Source organism: Phragmites australis, chromosome 6 (genome assembly GCF_958298935.1).
Source record: "Phragmites australis chromosome 6, lpPhrAust1.1, whole genome shotgun sequence".
NCBI lineage: Eukaryota > Viridiplantae > Streptophyta > Magnoliopsida > Poales > Poaceae > Phragmites > Phragmites australis.
The window spans coordinates 25,092,697-25,111,971 of NC_084926.1; the positions used below are offsets into that span (position 1 = coordinate 25,092,697).

Consider the following 19,275-nt stretch of genomic DNA (forward strand, 5'->3'; position numbering starts at 1 on the left):
AAGTTGGCGGTCACCAAGAAGTCGCCATGCGACGGACTGCAGCCGGATCGGGGCGAAGCGCCCCAGATCTGGCCACCGATGTGGCGTCTTTGCCCGGTGCCGCCAGATGGGCTGGCCACCGTGCGCCCCCCTACAAGTTTCCCGGAGGTGGGCTCATTGCCCTGCCGAAACGTCGCTACTTCAAAGATCCACCATAAGAAGTCGTACCGGTCCGGTGCTATGCGAAAAGGAACCGTCGTTCGCGTCGCTGTGTTTTGCTCCTGAAGGTTGGAGACGAAGCGTGAAGGATGGCGGCCCTTCTGCGGTGTTCTTCTGTTTGGCACCGGAATTGGAAGATCAACGCGTTGTTGAGGATGACCAATTAGCAAAGTCTAGCAAAGTGACCGATAACGTGTTGCAGTATAAATAATAATTGAGAGAGACAATAGAGTAGTAAATGAATTCTTATATTGATTCATATAGTGTTTACATATTTATATAAGTTGAATGGATATAATAAAAGAAAATATCTAGTAGGAAAACACCTCTTCTCAATAGACATGACTATTAGTAATTGATCACATGTGTTTATTCTTAATAAGTCGTTCACTCCGGGTCCAAAACTACTCACACGCGGCATGCTGACTGAGAAAAAAAGATGAGCGTGGATTGAAAAGTAGATGAATGACATGAGAAACAATAGCGAGAAAGCAGCTCTCGTACAAGAGGACTGCACATTCATTTAGCGAAGCAGGCATAGATCATTCAACCCCTCAAGTAACATGGAAGCACGCTTCAGCGGACATCACACACTAGCAGGGGCACCTGCAATAAGAGGGGAACCCGAGACAGGTGCAACCCGGGGAACCGTATAGAATACCTGCTCCTTGCAAACAAACAAATACACATTTGGTTTGCTAATGTTGTAGTATCTTTAACACATTAGCTCAGCTAAATGTCACAGTACAAAGTACTATATCAGTATACCTGCTACTTCGACAATACGTCAGAATCAGGGCCAGACACATGCATACCATTATACATCATGCAACGCACCACAGGAACAAGAATGACATGTAAATAATTCTCATCTAGCTACGTGATGGGATAACGAGTCAGCAGATACATCCACATCCTGGGCTCAGAATGCCGCCCGGCAGGCGAGTAATACGGCCATACACCCAGACATTAATCAATGTACAGAACAATGGCGCTCTTACATATGAACACAAAGTGAGGCATAAGAACTTCGGCCTGCAAATTCCTCTCCATTTCTGGCTTGCGGCCATCTGTTGATTCAGGGCTCAGCATGAAGATGACTGGATGATTGTCCCTTTTAACTACCGCTTAGATTTTTGTGGTTTGAAAATGTTGTCCTTGTAGTATTTCAGCTCCTCGATGCTTTCTTTGTATCATCCACTGCCCTATGGATTTTCTGTTTTCTTGGAGTTTGTTTCATTTCTGTAAGGAGCAAAATGACAAACGGACAAGTTCAAGTCTTATCAGTAGTCTCGAAAGATTATTTCGGAAATTCACCAATATTGGACTTGTGTATCCCTAAAGATGCTACCAGAGGGAAACCACAGCACCACAGCAGAATGACCGTACTCGATTGCTGCTAGTATTCAGTGGCGGGTCTAGTATTTTCAATTTGGGTGTACATACCCATCGTGATCGTGTCCGTATGCAGCCGTGTGCGCCGCACCTCGCTCATGCCCGCGTCGTCACCGCGCCCCGCCTAGCGTTTGGATTCTCTCAGAAATATTTTGGTTTTAGATTCTCTCTGAAAATATTTTTTTTTTCAGTAACAACAATTGACATACATATACAATATGAGCATCATCTTTGATCATTTTTGAACAATTGTTGCATGCATTTGCATTTAATTAGAATTGATCAAATTTATGAAAAGTGAGGTCATATGAAGAAGCTTGAAATTTCACTATATAACTTAGATCTAGGGATAATTTTAGAAATTAGCCCATTAATTAAGATGAATATTGGCGATTTTTTTTTCCTTATTTTTGGAATTCTTTTAAAGCTCTAAAAATTCATGAAATGTGCAAAAACAATCAACTTTAATGAATTTTAATTTGAATTCTGTTCTAGCTTTTTAAGTGCAACCAGTTAAAATGGGTTGCTTATAGATTATACAACCTACACAAAAATTGGTAGATTTTTTAGAGCCTTTTAGAAAGTCTAAACTTATAGGGAAAAGAGATTAAAAATATAAATTTTTGAGATAATCTTGCAACAGCTGAACAAAATAGCTGAACCGGGACAAATATTTGGGTGTACATCTGTACACCCATGACCTCACGTGTGCCCGCCCCTGCTAGTATTACCCATCACCTCACAGCTACAACTATAGTGATTGGTACAAACTCAAACAGCTACAACTGAAAACTACAGTGATGCTAAAACATATAACATATTGCCATCGCTTAGAATTGTGTACCTACTAACTACTGAAAATAAAGAGTACTTATCCATGGCCATCGGATTTAGATTACCTTTTGGGTACCATCGAATGCACAAAGCCATTATACTGCTCACATCAACATTTACATGAGAGAAGATGGCTGCAAGCTGTGGCATATACTTCTGGCAAGGAAAACAGCAAACAGAAATGTCATCCACCAAGGGCTGAGAAAATACCTCAAATTTGAAATGGAAAATGCTCTTTATCATAAAAACAAATACCCATCCTATGTATAATGAGAAATATATTGCAATTAATGTGTTCAAATATAAGCAATTTCTTTTACATCCTTGGATGGTTATTTAACTCCCTCATCTCCTAAAAAACCAGGTTCGTTTACACACCTGGATGGTTTGGTTATGCAATTTTGTGACATAAGCTGATCAAATTTTGGGCATAACTGATTCAGTAGTTTGGGCATCAAATCGATTATGTCAAATATACTATGCCAGGTGTTTCAAATCTTTCCCGATTGGGAGAGCTGAGCATAACTCAGCTGGTTAGGATCTTGATGCTGGTGGATCCTACCTACCCAGGTTCGAGCTGCGGACTCAGCACAGGTGCTCACCTTTCCCTTGGAAAAAATTCTGGGTAGGAATAGTACATGCATATGTGGATGCATTTAGTGGTTAAAGCGTGTGCCCGTGCTGCGTAAGGCTAGGTCTTCAATCTAATTTAGACGTGTGCTAAGACGCATTCACATGGGTTTGCTGTGTGTGTCCGACTTGTACTCTTAAAAACAAACTCTTTCTTAGTGAAACTGTTATTCAGTTTAGAAAAAAAAAATGTTTCTAACTAAGCCGAAGAAAAGGGTTGTAGACATCTACTCAGTTTGCTTTGCATATGCATCTCCATCTATTCTTGCTCATAAGGAAGTTTCAACATCTCCTACTCGTAGATTTTATTAAGGGAAGACTTGGAAATAAGCAAACTTGCATAGAATAGACTAGGGTTGAAAACGGTAACGAAAATTTCCGATTTACCGGGGGCCGTTTTCGAAAACTGCCGACCGTATATTTCGAAATCGGTAATTTTCGGAATCGGTATCGGTATCGGTAAAATGTTCCGGAAACGATAGCGGAATCGGTTTGAGTCAATTCCGACCGTTTAGTCGGTTTTCCGATTTTTACCGAAAATTACCGGTATGGGCTTTCGGTATTTACCGAAATATATTAGCCCATCAGCAGCCCACTTCACTTCAGTATATGGGTCTTCGGTTCTTAGATCCAGGCGTCACCAAACGGGCTCACGGCCACGGCCCACAGTCTGACACCCTCAGTCCCTCACGGGCTCACGGCCTCACGGAGTCACGGTCACGCACCTTGCACTCACGCAGTCACGCAGCGCCGGCTCAGGCTCAGGTCTCTGGAGGATTCACGATTCAGCGTGCGCCGCACCGCCGCCAGCCCCCAGCCGCCAGCCGCCAACTCCCGACGCCGGCGACGCAACCTCCTCCGGCCGGCGCAACTTCCGGCCGGCGTCTCCTCCGCCCAGCAGATCTTCCAGCCAGCGTCGAGTCCACTCGGCACATCTTCTCCGCCCGGACCCAGCACTGGATCTAGCCTCTAGCGTCGAGTCCACCCGGCAAGTCTTCTCCGCCCGCCGGCCGACATCTTCTCCGGCCGTCGCCCGATGTCTTCTCCACCCGGCATGTCTTCTCTGCGCCGACACGTCTTCTCTGCTCGCCGGCCGATGTAGTCTCCGCCAGCCGACCGACATCTACTCCACCCGGCAGGTCGTCTCCGCCCGCCGGCCGACGTCTTCTCTAGGCTGGCTGTCGCCCGGCGTCTCCTCCGCGCGGACGTCTTCTCCGCCCGTCGCCCGGCGTCTCCTCTGCGCTGAGTCGCCGACATCTTCTCCGCCCGCAGCCTGTTCCAGCTAGCGCCGCTTCCAGCCGGTGCTGCCACCTGCGCACAGAGCCACAAACCGACACACAGACCGGCGCTTCGACCAGTGCGCAGACGGGCTCTGTGACCGGGTGTCTCTCCCTCAGGCCGGTGTCTCCGCAGAGGCGCAGACCGGTGCCCAGCACAGTAGGCAGCACACCTTCTCCTCCATATCATATCTGCGATGAAACCACCTACCGGAGAAGTAACTTCTCGACAGCGCACGGTTATGGATCCGCCCCCATCTCGTGATGCTACCGCCACTTCGTCTCAGAATTCGCTTCTAGGTAATAATCATTTTAGCATTTACAAGCACAATTGCAGTTTCATTTTATAGTTCTAGTGTGATGAGAACAAGCTAAATTGCAAAGGGTATTTGACAAATTGTGAAACTAGGCTGATAATAGGTATTTGACAAATTATGAAATAATTTTGTTGAAATACAAATGTGATAGCTATGTGATGACATTCTCCGTGTAAAATTTTGTTTTATCAACTCAAATGTTTGGTTGTGATAGGATAAAATAACATAGTGCATTTTATAGTTCATATGCTTTGCTGATTTTCATTTGTCTATCAATGAATGATAGGAACTCAAAACAAAGTGGTGTCAGCTACAAGTGCAAGTGCGAGTACAAGTGCAGTGGGTGCAAGTGCTGATGATATCATTGATGTGGACCATGAGGATGATGGACAACCTCCTTTGAAATAGCAAAAGAAGAGCACATCAGATGTATGGCAGTATTTCACCAAGTACACAGTGACAGTGGAGGAGAATGGCAAGCAGGTTGATCAGTTGTGGGCACAATGTAAGTTCAAAGGGTGTAATAACAAAACCAGCAAAGGTAGAGCTGAGAGTAATCGAGGAACCACAGGGTTTTGGAGTCATCTAAAGCATTATCACAGTATTGTTAAAGGCCAGCAACTACTCAAATCAGAAACTGATCATGAGAAAGGTATGACAGTTATTGAACCATACAAGTATGATCAAGAAGTTAGTTTGAGAAAGTTATACATTGCAATAATCATGCATGAGTATCCTTTTAACATAGTTGAACATGAATATTTTGTTGAGTTTATAAAATCCCTGCGTCCTAACTTTCCTATCAAGTCTCGTATCACTATTAGGAAGGATATAATGGACCTCTATTTGCAAGAAAAGGATAAGATGTATGCTTATTTTAAAACCCTTCAATGCCGCTTGAGTGCAACTATGGATATGTGGACATCAAATCAGAACAAGGGGTATATGTGTGTGACTGTCCATTGGGTAGATGATGATTGGCGTATTCAGAAGAGGATTATCAATTTCTTCCATGTGCCAGGACGACATACTGGTGAGAATATGTCTCATACCTTAAGTTCATGTATGTTGAAATGGAACATCGAGAAGAAAATATTTTCTTTGACTCTGGACAATGCTGCTGCAAATGAAGTTGCTGTTAAGGATGTCATCTTAGGACTCAAGAAGTATTGTCCATTAATCTGTGATGGTCTCTTTTTTCATGTCAGATGTGCTAATCACATTCTTAATTTGGTTGCTAAAGATGGTATGAGTGCGATTGCATCTTCAATTCAGAATATTAGAGCATTTGTGGTGGCTGTGAAGGGTTCTCCATTGCAGTGGGAGGAGTTCCTAAAGTGTGCTACTGAGTGTGGATTGGACACAAAGTCGGGTCTCTCACTTGATGTTTCTACTAGGTGGAATTCAACGTATACCATGTTGAGGGATGCTTTATATTACAGGGCTGCTTTTGAGAGGCTCATGTCTTGTGAACGTGGCAGGTATGAGAAAATTGCTCCTTCTTCTGCAGAATGGGAAAAGGCAAAATCTCTTTTACCATGCTTGAAAAAGTTCTTTGATCTCACTGAGTTATTTTCTAGTACATTATATCCAACTGCAAACTTATTTTTCAAAGGCTTCTGTGAGATTAAGTTCTTGTTAACTGATTGGTCTCATAGTGATGATCCTACTATTAGTAGCATGGCAACTTCTATGAGTTTTAAATTTGAGAAGTATTGGAAGAAGTCCAATGTTGCTCTTGCTATTGCAAGTGTTCTTGACCCTAGGTTCAAGAGGAAAATTGTAGAATTTTACTTAAGGAGGGTGTACAAAAATTCCTATCAAGATGAACTTAACAAATTTAATTGTGTTATAAGGAACATGTATGAATGCTATGCTGCTAGTAATCCTTCATCTTCAAAGAGTAAAGCACCTGCACCTTCAACAGAGTCAGATTTGTTTATGGACACGGTAGATGAGTAACTTGATAGCTACCTATATGACACACATGACCTGGATGATGATGCAAACGACTTGGATAAGTACTTGGCAGAACCACCATTAAAGGTTACCAAAGCCAATTATCATACATTTGATATTTTAGAATGGTGGAAGGGTCAGAGGGATGAGTATCCTATTCTATGGTTGCTTGCTCGTGATGTGCTTGCCATGCAAGTGTCAACGGTAGCTTCTGAATCGGCTTTTAGTGCTGGTGGCCGTGTTGTTGATCCATATCGTTCTCGTCTTGATCCTGAGATGGTACAAGCACTGATTTGCATTAAAGATTGGATAGCTGCAGCAAAAAAAGGTGACAATTTAAACTTCTACTCATGTAAAGTCTTCACATTTTTACTAATGTACATGCCTTGACATTTCAGGTTCTAAGAATGTTTCGTCATTGGTCGTTGATCTTGATATTCTTGAGGCTGTTTCTAATAATCTGATGTTTGAGGTATAAAATATAAATTGTACAACTACTTCTATTTTCTGTTCTCATTTGTGCAAAAAGACTTGCTGGAGATTAATTGAATAATTTTCCTACATAACAACAGGACGAAGACTTAGCAAGTGATGATGATGAGCTTGAGGTTGAGCTGTAGGCCGCCAAAAAAGTGAAGAAAGAGGAAGTTCAAAAGTGATGAGTTTGTGTTGTGCTTGGTCAAATAATATTTGTATGGACAAAACTTGTATGGAGACTTAGTGTTATGCTTGTATGGAGACTTTAATCCTTGTGACGAGGTTGTGTTGTGCTTGACTGCTTGTATGGAAACTTAAATTCTTATGCTAAACATTTGCGCTTATATGGAGATTTTTATCCTTTTGCTTGTCAATTAACAATTGTCTTATCATAAAAGATGTATCGATATACCATATACTCATGTCGATTATAGTCATGTCATGTATGACTTCATTAAACTTGTCGTATGTGATGTATAACTTGTGAGCTATGTTTTGGTGTTTCCGTTCAGAATTATCGATCCCCGATCGAAATCGACATATTATCGATCCGATAATATCGTTTTCGATTTTCCGATACAACCGATACCGTATTCGTTTTTGGCATTACCGCTACCGATTCCGTTTCCGAGAAAAAATACGGAAATGAAAACGGTTTTAGCATATTCCGACCGTTTCCGACCGTTTTCAACCCTAGAATAGACCATGTCCCATAAGCTTTCTGATATGCAGGCCACCAAACTTGCATAGCAGTATGTCATTCGCTGGTATCTAAGTCTCTCTACATTCACATAAGCACATAATATCATTTAATTCAAAATAGCAAGGCACGACAGGTAATTGTTTGATTGATAAATAAACCTTTTCTCACCAAAGTATATGTGATCCAGTCAATTGATTTAGTTCCTACTTTAGAACCCATCTCTTGGTTTAATATATTAAAAGATTTTTGTTTGCTCCGTTTCTTATTAATAAATTAGCAGTGTATCAGTTACTAGCTTGGTAACTCTGAAATATTGTGTTCTACTAAATGAGTTTTATGTACTAAAAAAACACCATTCATCCACAAATTCCTTATCGATCATCGCCAATCTTCTGCTGAAACATGCGTTGGCCTTGGTTGGTTATCCGGATACATTTGAAGATGATAACGCCAATTATTGTATTGAGTATCTACTTGTCTATTGGCACAATCATTTTCACCACACTAGTTTGGTTCTTTACACTGGTACCACTGTAAGGTTACCGTGTAAAGTACCATTGTAGTAGCGTAGAAAAAGTTTCCTGAGCTTTTAGAAAAAAAGATGAAATTGAGCCATGAGACAAGCAGAGAGTCAATACAATGATCGACGTTACCGTCTTCTTCAAATCTAATGGGATAACCAGCTAATGCCAACGCATGTCTCACCAGAAGATTGGCGATGGATGATAAGAAATTTGTGGATGGATGCTGATTTTTTAGTACACAAAACTAATTTGGTATAACACAATATTTTACACTTGCTAATTTGTTAACTATAAAAGGAGCAAACAAAAACTATCTTAATAGAGGAAAGCAAGAGATGGGTTCTAATGTAGGAACTAAAATCAATTTCTCAAATCGTATATGATTTGGTGAGGAAAAAATTATTTATCAATCAATCAATTATCTGCAACGCCTTCTGGTATGAAATAAACAATATTCTTTGCTTGAATGTAGAGAGCCGGAAACCGTGAATGGCTTACTGCTATGCACGTTTGGAGCTCTACATAGCAGAAGACTGATGGGACATAATCTATTCCAACTAGCGAAGAAATTATGGTATAACTGTGTCCTTTCCAAGTCTTCTTTTAATAGAATCTACGGGTAGATGTTGAAACTTTCTTATGAGTAAGAATAGGTGAGGGCATATGCAAGTTAAACTGAGATTTCTACTACCCTTCTCTTTTGCCTAGAGAGCCTTTTTTTTTTTACTAAATTGAATAATAGTTTCACTTGACACTGGTAGCAATTATTCCCATCCACTAGCAGGACAGTTCATTTATACCAAACTTTGCATAATATGAACCACATATTAGTAAATCAACTTATCGGATGAAAATCCAACCGTGAAAGAGTTGAAGCACCTGGCATAGATCATTCACACTAGTGAAGAATACAATTAGAATGTTAAATAACCGATTCCTAGTTTGAGCATCAAGTGGACTATTTCCATAGTTCTATGGGGTAAGATACACTTAAATAAAAGTGCTGCATAAAATTGAAAGAAAACTACACTAACAAGAAATAAAAAAATGATTCCTTGTTATTCATACTAATGATTCCTTGTTATTCATACTAACCTTCAGAAATAGTAAGTCCACATAAACGGAATTCCCAGCTAATAATGGTGTGGCTGAATCTACATTCCTCCTAACAAAATCTAACACCTGCCAATGATCCAATAGAAGAATCTCTATTAGGGGAACAAAAAACATTACATTGGCTATAATATTCAAGAAAGGGGAATTTTGACATCCAGTGTCTCCGGTATGACTAGTTAATTACATATATACTGAGAGGAGAAATAATACATGTCATTGCTGTACTAAAATAATGCAATACTACTAGCCAAAAGTAAGAATACATGGACTTCAGAACAAAAGAATAAATGGACTTCATATATGAATTCCAAATTTCCCACACAACTTAAAAAATTGCAGGCTACAGAATTACAAAATTCTCACTATTGTTTCTGATAAATAAAACTAACACAACAATTCAAAGAGATCCGATTTGAGGCCGAATGGTGGGAAGGTTGTTTAACCACCCTACCCACCCAACTTCAAGTCTAAGGTCCCCAGGTGCTCACCACCTTCTCTAATGAATTGACAGAGCACCTGCCGATATATTTGGAACCGGCAGTGATGGGCTAACATATAAGGTCAGTTCTGTAGTAGTGTCAGTAAATCAGTATCCAAAAGACCTTATGAATTATGGACTAGGAGGAAACCAAGCTTAAAGTATTTATGTGTGTGGGGCTATCCTACTGAAGCTAAAGTATTTAATGTACATATAGCGAATTTAGATCCTAAGATAACGAGTTGTAATTTATTGGGTATCATTTTTATTGTCTTAATAGGATCACTAAGTTTGTAGAAATAAAACACGCTATGTCATTAGAGAATGGAGGAATAAGTGGGGAGCTAGAGCCTAGAGAAGTAGATCTTTAGGAGAAGCGGATTATCCATTGCCGCTTATCCAAGAGACCCTCGTTCATGTGCCTCATGTTGTTGCATCTCCAGTAGAAAATATTGTTGTTGCACCTCTTGTTTTTGATGCACCTAATGAAGAGCCTTAGTAGTGTCCAGTCCTGCAATAGTTAATGAACCCATCAGGAGATCACACCAGGACATGAGATCTGCCATCTCGTACGATTATGTAGTCTACATGAATTAAGACATTAATGATATAGGGCAGGCAGATAATCCCAACTTATATAAGGATGCCATGATGAGTGAACATTTACCTAAGTGGCTTGATGCCATGAAGGATAAATTAAAGTCTATGAATGCTAATGGTGTATGAGACTTAGTAGAAATCCTCGATGGAGCCAAAATAGTAGGCTGTAAATGGGTCTACAAAACCAAACATGATTCTAGGAAAACATTGAAAGGTTCAAAGAAAACTTATAGCAAAAGGCTTCTCACAAAGAGAAGGAAGTGATTATAACCATACCTTTTCTCCTCTCTCAACTAAAGATTCATTTAGAATAGTAATGACACTTGTGGCTCATTATAATTTAGTGCTATATGAGACAGAGTAGTTAATAAATATAATATGCATAAGTGCTCTGGCTCACTTGCTCCTATTGTTAGGAGTGATAAGCTTGGGACATTCCAATGTCCAAGGAGCTAGATTGAAACTAATCAAATGAAGTCAGTTCCTTATACTTTAGCAGTCGGAAGCATTATGTATACTTGAGTCTGTATGCACCTTGATTTAGCTTTTGTAACCAAGATGCTTGGTAGATATCAGTCAAATCTATTACCGGACTACTGGAAAGCCGTTAAGAAAGTCCTGCATTATTTGCAAGGCTAAGAATTACATGCTTATATTTAGAAAATATGATAATATTAAAGTGTAGGCTATTAGGATGGAGATTTTGTGAGATGTGCGGGTACTAAGAAATCCATGTCAGATTATATCTTTACCCTCCCCGGAGGAGCTATCTTATGAAAAAGCTCCATGCAAACTCTTACAACATCATCAACAATGTAAGCTGAGTTTGTAGCATGTTATGGGGCTACCAGAAGGGTTGTTTAGCTTAAGAATTTTATCACGGGATTAAGAGTGCTAGACAACATTACAAAGCCACTTACCCTATATTGCGATAACCAATCTTCATTTTTCTATAGGAGTAGCAATAAGTCAAGTGGTGCTGCCAAACACATTGACATTAAGTATCATATTGTGAGATAGAATCCAGGATCAAACAATTAGCGTCAAACATATAAGCACTAAGCCAATGCTTATGGATTAGCTTAGAAAAGGCTTACCACTAATATCTATGTGATCATGTTGCCAGCATGGATTTATTATAAAGCTTATGATTCTGGATAAGTGGGCCATAAAACAAACCAACTCCCATTAAGAATAATGAGTATTCACTCCACGCACCATGAACGGAGGCGCAACCAACACATGGTTGTGGTCCCGACTCGAACAACACCATATAAATATAAGGGGGTCAGCACTTTGTGGGTCTGGCTATCCTGTGAGGTACTCAAAACCCTAACAAACTCTAATCCTAATTCTATGTGTCGTTGGATCGTCTCGAAGACCACCATTGCTACTACATCAACAATGACTTCATCGCTACCACCGCACCAACACCACCTACATCACCGGGCTGCATGGCACTGCGCTTCACCGAGTAGTACTGATCCCTGTCGTGGTTCTACATCAACGGAGCTACATTACATGACATTAATCGGCTCGGGCATGTTGATCACGCTTTCGCATTAGGGTGTTCATGCTCTAGGGCTAGTGATTATGCCTCTTAGATGAAGATTAGTAGCTATCACTAGGAATTCTTGATATGCTTGCTCTAACGTTGAGAGATTGAAAAGTTATGTTTGATTTTCAGTTTGTAAGATGTGCACCACTGAATGGTTGGGAGCTTTGTGTATGAATAGAGTCTTGGATATTTTCTAGCCAATATCTGATTATTCCATGCATCGTTCCAAAAAAGGATTGTTTTCCCATTTCCAATACTGCATAAAGCAATTCCCCTATAAAGGACATTTAGTCTGATGATATCCTTTCACCAAAAGGAACCCACTTCGCTTGATGCATGGGGAACTCTGTTAACATAGTATGTGTCACATGCTACATCCACCCATGGCAAATCTTAATGTGAATAGAACTTCTGCAGTTGCTTGACAAGAAGGGCATCATTCTACATTCTGAGGTTTAAGACTCCCAAGCCTCCTTTCAGTTTTGGTATGCATGCCGTATCCCATGCTGCCAGATTTCTACCTTTTTTGTTAATATCATATCATCTCCATAAGCAGTCCTTTCTAGCTCTATTAATATTTTCAATCACACCAATAGGTAGTTTGAGTGTGCACATGTAATAAGTGGGGGGAGAGGAATTGCTTCATACACTTGGCTATGGCTATACTCTTGGAGATACTCTAAAGTGTGTTGAGGGTTAATCCCTGACAATGTATCTAGGGTATGCCAGACGATAGGTGCATGATCAACATTTCTAGTGGTTGTTGGTGTGTGTGTGTCGAAGGAACTCAAGAACACCAATGTTTATCTAGGTTCAGGTCTCTCTCGAGATAAAAGCCATACGTCCTGTGTATTTTCTTATGGGTTGGATGAACTTATCTAGAGTCTCTCCCTTACAAGCTCGGTTCTCCCTCCCTTATATAGCAAAATGTGAGGTGTACCATGTACAAACAAACAGACTGTGACACATACAATGGTTGCTCTATACCTGACAAAACAACTACTCCTATGTCATCATTGCAGGGGGCACACCTGGCCCATCCTGGTTGCCCTACACGTCCTGTCCTGTCCGCCAAACATTGTCACACTCGCCTGCCAGGTCGTCACATAGCATTAAATGATATAGGATGGGTCACAACATCTCCGCGATGGCCCACGATTTTGCTCGCCAAAAGTGTGCCTGAGGAAGAAAAACACATGAGTAGATGACATTAAATATGATTAAACTGGTTAGGTGAGTACCTGCCCCGTGATTAGCAGGGGCTGATAACGGGGTTTCCATCTGCTACCAGGGGACTGGTCGTGTGAGCCTCCTGATAGGGGACCCCCTTATCAACTGCCAGATGCATCTGTCGGCCTGGGCCCTCTTGATAGGGGACCCTCTTATTCTTTACATAGATAGTAGCCTCTATGCTCTATTGCAGATAGGGTGGACTGAGTGGTTTATCGTATGGTTCTGAGGTTGCTGGACACCATTTAGCCCCGTCCGGGCTTGGTTGAATCACTTGGGTCCCATGTGAACATAAGTTCTCCTAGGGAGTGATCGTCGATGTGACCCACTTTTGTGGTCGATTCAGGAAACCCCATCCCAAGTGGAGGTTTAAATATCTGGAGAGAGCGAACACATGGGGGAAGTAATCGATCACCTCTATCAACTCTGTGACCGCGTAGAGGAAGTAGTCAATCACGTTGACTACTTCGTCAACTAGGCGCTCACGCTCCTCGACCACCCTTAAGCGGGTGTGTCACGTCCTTCGACCATAGAGAACGACCAGCAACATGATCTTTGCCCCAAGGAGATCAGCGCTGCAATAGCAACAGTGCATCTACGGTATCCACATGTGCAGGGATGGAACACTGTACGCCGATGTGCTAGCACCACACGCTCGGCTAGGGTTTTGTAGGGAGCTCATGGAAGATGTGGTTGTAACATCCTAAGTTTAACATGTTAATTAGTTGCAAATTTTGCACCAAATTAAAACTTTTTGTGATTAAGTAGGCTAACTAAAATCAAGGGGATATGTATATGAATGTATATATACCAGTATGTATACCTTCATATGTAATAAATGTATCAAGTTAACTAGGTATTCCAAAATGTATTAGAGTTATTTTCCAAAATAGTCCCTTCACTGAATTGATTCATGTATGTTGGTTTGAGGTTTTTATGGTTCTTGTGTGGAGATCTGAAATTGAATGTCTCTCACTTTCAAATCTACTCATAGTCTCCATTTAGCTCAAATCAAATTGGATTCAAATCCTCTCCAAAAAGAAAGATCCAAATCCATATCAAAGTTCAAATATGTTCAATTGAGTTGATCTTAATCCAAAGTCAAAATTCAAATTCAAATCTCCCATTTGAATTTAATCCAAAAATCCTTCTCTTTCCTTTTATTTTTCCTTTTCTTTTTACCCCGAGTTGAAATTCCCCTCTCGTCTCTTGTTCAGCCCACATGCAACCAGGCCCGACCCCCTTTCCTTCTCCTCTCTCTTCTCTCTGGCGCAACCCAGCAGTCTGGCCCAACTGTCCGTTCCTCCCGCTCGCACATGCTCGGCCCAGCTTGCCCGCCTGCCCACCCACTTGCACACCCGCTCGCCTGCTGCAATCGCCTGCCCGCGCCTGTCCTTCCTCCTCCAGTGCGATGCCATGGCTCTCGCCACCACGATAGTCGCCTCCTTTGAGGAAAATATCCACGACCGGCCTCCGCTTCGCCCGCTCTCTCCCTTCTCTCTCTACACATGTCGTGCCGCCCAAACCTCTACAAGTCGTGCGACTTTCGTGCCTCCCCCGCACGTGGATGACGTAGAGCACCTACGCCATGGAAAATGCGGTGGGCACTGCCCCGCCACCTCACCGCCTCTCTGCTCACCTCTCTCCCCTCTCTTTCCCATTTTTCCCCATTTCACCATCATTGTCACCATTCTCGCCACCGCACCTCTTCCACTGCCAATCCGCCATCCACAAGCCACCGTGGGGCACCAGTGAGCCGACACCGTCCTTGTGCCACCGTCCTTTAGCTGGAAGCCAGACCGGGAGGGGGGGGGCTGTCAGAACCAAAGCTGAGCCGTTCCGTCGCTTCGACGCTGTCGCTCTGCCGGCCGCCATCCCATCTCTCGCCACCTTCGAGCGTGGTGAGCACCCTAGATGCCTAGCGCCCCCTCCTAGAAGCATGCAGGTGTCCCCGTAGTCTTCCTTGCATGTAGCTGCGTTTTTTGACCTTCTGCCACTGTACTATGCTCATCGCCGGCATGTTCGTGCTCTGTGTGTGAGGTTGGCCATCATGCAGTGACACCTTGGGGCCTTCGGCAGGGGAGGTGCTATTCGATTTTTCCCGTGCCGCTACCCCCTCTTTGGTGGCCGTCTAGTATCGTTCCCACTGCCCAGCCGCCATCGATGAGCCCCCAGCTGAATTCCCCATCTTGTGTAGATTTTTGATGTGGACTTTTCGTCATGAAACCCTGGCCAGAGCGCATCGCTGGCGAGCATTCCGGCGCAGTTGTGTCGTAATTCCTTGTCACCGACCAATTTTCCCCCTCCCCTCCGCCGCTCGCACTGCGCTAGCACGCTTGCGTGGATCGGCCACAGACCATGGCTCGGTCTGGCCGAGTGGGCCACGACTCGGCCCACATGCCGTTGGCTAGGCAGGCAAGCCCAACCGCCCGTTGGATGCTCCCTAATGTGCCAGCCCAGCTCCATAACCCGTTAGCCACTAGCCTGAACCCGAGCGGGCCTACACTATATGGCCCAGTACTATGTCGCCCAAGTCCAGCTCGGCCCAATTCGAGCCCATTATGGCCTAGCTGGTACTGTTCATGTGGGGTCCAAAAGAGTCTCTATTCATGTGGACCTGGGCTGCTGTTCATTGGGTCCCACCCATGGGCCTCACTCATGAATAGTGCATTTTCATAATTTCTAGATTTAATTTTAGATTAAATATTCTAGGAGTCATAACTTCTCCGTTCTAGCTCTGATTCCGGTGATTCTTTCACCGAAATTCATCTAAATTCGAGATCTATATATCCATCACAGTGTGATATCCATTAGGGATCATTTCGCTTTTCATTTGGTGTTATTTGATTCTTTCCTAATATAGCCCGTTAATTATCGTAGTCACAATTGCAGAACTATTATAATTTTGCGAGTGCTGCGTGGGAAGCGTCAGGAGCAAGGAAGATCCTGACTACAACCAAGATCTTGAAGAAAACCTTAGAGAAGGCAAGTCATATCTCCTTGATCATGTGCATGATCAACTAAAACTGGATGTATATCGCACGTGCTATGTAATGCGCTTTTACAAACTGCTTGTAGTAGTTAATCCTATTAAACACTTACCATGCCATAAATGTTATCATCCAAAATATATATCACTCTAGGATTACCTGTTGTTAACTATATTAATGACAGACGACAACTTGTATCTAGCATGCTTAGGATTGAATACGTCTTCTCGGAGATGTCGCTTTTAATATACCTCTCCTTGGAGATAAGATTTACTGATTTCAATGATAACTCACATACCATGAACCATTGATCGTTATGAATTCCGTGAAGGTTGTGAAACCTTTGATATCATGTGGGATATGGTAGGTGATGTGTAAAAATAGGTGAAAACTGTTTGGCAGGGGCAGGTGGAGTAGTACTCTAGGTGAGGATGCTCTTGGGGCTTGATTCACCTATGTGGTGTTCATTGCCAGAAGATACCTACCCCAGACACTTAAGGACTGAGTCATTATGCCGTCTGGCCTAGCCACCCCATGCAACCATACGTCATGAATGGGCAGGACTTGACTTCTCCTTCATCGAACTGAGTTGGGAATCATACTAGAAGGCTGAGAGCATTGAGCACTCAAATGTCAATCTGTTCCTCTATTTGAAGGTTGCTAGTACTGGCCTAGGCTTAAAAAGGAACTGGCCTTCAGTACATGGACCCTATTTCTTGGGGGTAGATCTCGTAGAAAAGCCCGACAGGAAAGGTGTTTGGAGTGTCTCAGTATGATTCGCTCCTCCGCTTGAAATGGTTGAAGGCTGATCATATCGCGTGAGTATTGTGTACAACATCTGCAGAGTGTAAACCTATTCGAATAGTCGTGTCCACGGTCATGGATATGCGAAAGCAGCAATCACGTTGACTAGACTCTGGGTGTGTGTGTCTTGATGAATGAGTGTGGACTAGATGTCCATATGATGAGGTTGTTGGCTAAATCTGTTAGGATCTGTGTTGTACTGTAGGTACATCAGATGTGATGAAAGGGACTATAGAGTGAGGTGTAGCCCCTCCCAGGATAAAAAAACCCCAAGATATAGCTTGTTACCTGGTTTTGAACTATTTAAACTGTTTTGAAGTCAATCCTAGAAGATATAGTTGGATACCTTGATAAACTGCTTTACGCTTAAAACTAAACCGTAAAGCCTCATCCTTGAATTACTCCCTTTATTCATCTATCAACACCTTGAAGTAGTATAGGGCTTGCTGAGTACCTTCTGTACTCACTCTTGCTGTCATTCAGATGAGGAAGTCGATGTTGACTTTGCCAAAGGTGAAAGCGAGGATGAAAAGAATAGTCTTAGAAGTCGCGTTCGCACCCTAGCTGCTTGTGGTTTTAGGTCTTTGCTTTCCACTGTGTTTTGTTGGCCTCTCGGTCAGGTTTGTAATATATAGTATGGGTTGTAACCTTTTGTATTCTGAAACTTAGTAATTATGCATGAAGTTTGACTATGATACTACAATTATTGTACTGTGCATAGCAGCTACTTGATACATGGACTGATACAAGAGGTACCGGAGATCCCAGGATTGGGGTCTTAGAGAAGTGGTATCAGAGCCATGTTTGGCTGTAGGACGTGACCTTAGGATAGACTTGCTCGGTCTGTTTTCCCCGGCAGATGGAAGACGAGGACTGGAACACAATGCGATATCTATGAGTGAAGGGCTTTCCCAAGTTGTTGTGGGAAGCTTATTGTTGCCTGGGATATACCCGACGCCAAAAGTACACCAGATGTGAGTATGACGAGAATGGATCCCATGAGTGCCAGGTTTTGTTGTAGATCATTGACTGTTCGAGATACCCCAACTAGCGACTATGACACGTCAGCACCACTGAACTACGATACCTTAACACATACTAGTTGGTAGCCTATGAAGCACTTCAGCACCTTTCAGGGAGGTGGCACACACTCCCATGAGGCACTTTACAATTGCTTGGTGTGCACGCCGAACTGCCATGGAGGATGCAGGACAGGAGGAAGAGGAGGACGACACCACCATGGCTGTCACAGCACAGTACCTCCACGCCTTGGAGCACATGCACAATGAGACCTATCAATTGTTCTATTTTAGTCGCCAGAGGGCAGAGGAGTCAGAGACACGGGACAGGCCGTAGTCGCTAAAGATATCGTGATCTTAACAGACAGAATGCCATGAATGGCTCCTGAGTCAGAACAACTGCCAGGAAGAGCACTTTCAGTTTACCCACGAGTCGGACCCAGAACATCATCCTTTCCAGTGTACCTCTCCTACCAGCACATATAACAGCTACTATAGCAGACAACAGGATTGGCCCCTCGCCAGTTCCAGTAGCCAGTGGAGGTTTAGTGCCTGTCGAGCCAATTCAGGATGGAGATATGGTGATACCCACCAATGACTCGGAGGAGGACCCTAGCAAGCATGAGCTCGTTAGTGACCATGACAACGACAAAGGCATCGACAAGATCTTCGACACCACTTCCACCCTGACACCAGCAGGGACCCTCTCACCTGCTGAGTCAGCCACTGGCAACACCACTAATAGGTCCGCAGATGACGCATGAAAATGATGTGTTGTGGCTAGTTAGCAGTAGGAGTAGATCGTTTTGTAGCTTTGGTTGTAAATAACCCTATAGTCAGATGTGAGCATGCTTTTGTTGTTTGTAGAACGAAAACTTTTGTACTACTGACCTATCAAAGATAGTCCTAGGTTTGTTTACATATTGTTGGTGCTTGTGTTTGATGTTGATTCTTGTTGGCTTTTGATTGAGTGATTGGCAAATATTGTCCTTGCTTTTATCTTGCTTGCCCTCATCTTTTAGCTGCATCTTAGCTCTTGCTTCCTCTCTTATCTACAGAGAACAAATGGAGTCATCCAGGCAATCATCTCGCCTTCGGCAACAATGCTAGGGGCTCTTGTCGTTGTGGCCCCTAAGGGTGGATCAAAAACCGAAAGTGCGATAGGA

General features: G+C 42.8%; 1 pseudogene; it reads right to left on the minus strand.

The window, feature by feature from the left end:
• Positions 1 to 872: 872 nt before the first annotated feature.
• On the minus strand, positions 873 to 9,785 carry LOC133920567 (oligoribonuclease-like; annotated as a pseudogene).
• Between the last annotated feature and the right edge of the window lie 9,490 nt (positions 9,786 to 19,275).